Below are 2,500 nucleotides of genomic sequence, written 5' to 3' on the forward strand. Positions count from 1 at the left end.
GAATAGCAGGTCCTAGTTTAGCCGAACCAGAGTCAATTAAGGATAAGATTGCTTTGCAAAAGATAGAAATGGAAAAGTTGAAGTTACAGTTAGAAATGGATAAGACTGAAGTAGCTAATAGGGAAAAAGAGAGGCTTCATGAGAGGGAACGGGAAAAGCTTAGGATAGCGCAGGAACAGGGAGAGTAGAACAGGAAAAGCTTAGAGTAGAACAGGAGAGGGCTAGATTAGAGTAAGAGAGAGAAAGGGAGAAGGTTAGGTTAGATCAGGAGAAAGAATTGGAGATTAGGAGAATGGAACATGAATTGCTGGTACTTCGGCTGAAGAGACCAGAAGCGGAAGATAGGTTTAATATTGGCAGCATGATTAAGCTGGTACCGATATTTAATGAATCCGATGTCGCAGATTTTTTCTCTGCATTCGAAAAATTATCGAGAAAACTGAATTGGCCGGAATCAATGTGGACTACCTTAGTTCAATGCAGGTTGATCGTTAGGCACAGAAGGTCTATGCAGCCCTAAGTGAAGAGACGAGTTCTGAGTATGAACAGGTCAAAGAGATAATATTGAAGGCTTATGAACTGGTACCGGAGGCGTACCGTCAACGCTTTTGTAACTTGCGTAAACAGTATAACTGCAAATTTGTTGAATTTGTTAGAGAGAAAGTAAGTGCGTTTTTAGATTTGTTAAAAGCGAAAGGTATTAATGATTTTGAAAGTTTAAAGGAACTAATATTAATTGAGAAATTTAAGAATTACATTGGGATGGAACTTAAAGTACATTTAGAAGACTTGAAATTGGAAACTATAGAAGCAGTAGCGGTTGCTGCGGACGAGTATACTTTATCGCATAAGTCAGTACATTGTTTTTCACCGAGAATCGATAAATGGGATAAAGGTAAGAAGGGCGAGAAAGCAGCGGTAATGTCTGGTAAGTCGGATGGAGGGAGTTCTCCTAAGAAGGCAAAGTAATCACCAAGTAGGGGTGAAAGTGAAATCATTTGTTTTTTCTGCAGGAAAAAGGGCCATGTTAAGGCAGATTGTACTGCCTGGCAAGGTAAGTCAAAGCCGGTAGGCTTGATTGGTAAGGTTGCTGGGAGCAGGTCCCAGGTAAGTAGTTGCTTCAGTAAGTATGTCGCAGATGGCGAGGTTTTCGCTAAAGACCGGTCAGGGTCTGGAAGGCGGGTGAGAATACTACGGGACACTAGCGCGACCCAGTAGGTAATCTTACAGTCCTCATTGCCTTGGGACTTCAGAGAGGAGGAGCCAGAGTATATAGTATTAGGTGGATTTCCTAATACGGTAGTAGCGTGTCCTCTGGGTGAGTTTTGGGTAGACTTAAGGTGGATTAATGGACTTATGAAGTTGGCAATGGTGGATGTATTACCCATAAGCAATGTTGATATTGTGTCGGCTAACGATATAGAGGCAGGTACGGTATGTGATTGGGGTTTTTGGTTAAACTATCATTATTGGTAAAGTAATATTTTGAGTCAACTAAAGTCACTTTAATTTAATTTTCTTTTCATCGCCATCTAGTGAATGATGTATCAGGCTCTAAGATTGGTACGTCACCTATGGAGTGTTTTGTTTTGTTTTCCATGTTGACTGTGGGGGAGTGTTGTGCGAAGTGACGAGGGACCTTTTCTTGGAAGTAAATGGGAGTGAGGAAATAAGCTGCCATCTTCAAATTTGAAGGACTCACCATGAGTTGGCTCTTCAACCGCTGGAGACTACTAGTGGGAGTGATCCAGTATCTCCAGTGAGGGAGGCGGTGGAGGATTTGATCGCCCCCTTTGGAGGAGCAGCTCAGCAGCAGTTGAATGCTATCACTCTCTCCTGTCCATGGTGAGGGTTTGCCGTAATTGTGTGCGTTATCAGCGGTGAGAAGGACTCTCCATGGACGAGAATCCATCGCTACTGAACTCAAGAAAGCTGAGACCTATCTTCATTTTGGTAAGGGTAGCGATTTTGGTTTGCCTCCATTTCATCTATGAAGGAGTAGAGGGCGGCGCCTTTAGTAATTTTTTCACCGCTGTTTGTGTCGCGCTCCGCGGTTAGCGTAAACAAGGTCTTGTCCATGATTGGTCCTCGGACTTTATTCGTCTTTTTTGTGAAAGTCTACATCGAGAGTTTTTATTTTTGTGTAAATGTAGGTTAACTATTAGTGTGATTTATGTGTATAGTGGGGAGGGGAAGATTTGCCTAGATTTGTATAAAGAGGGGAAGAGTTAAGTTCCGAGACTTTCTTGCTCTTTTCTATCTCTGTTAATGTAATTGTGTAATTTTGTTGGTGAATGGTAGTTTGCGAGGTTATTCTTTCCTTTTACTCTTGTCTTGACTTTCCGTGCCGTTGTTGATGAATGGGTCCTATATATGTTTGTTGTAATGTACTTTTGGATTGATATCTACTCATTTAAATTGATTTTCTGTGTTATTTTTGTTTGTAAATAAATATTCAATATGACTCTTGCTGTGTTTTATGATTACCCACTTCTTTATA

Source organism: Palaemon carinicauda, chromosome 5, assembly GCF_036898095.1.
Source record: "Palaemon carinicauda isolate YSFRI2023 chromosome 5, ASM3689809v2, whole genome shotgun sequence".
Classification (NCBI taxonomy): Eukaryota; Metazoa; Arthropoda; class Malacostraca; order Decapoda; family Palaemonidae; genus Palaemon; species Palaemon carinicauda.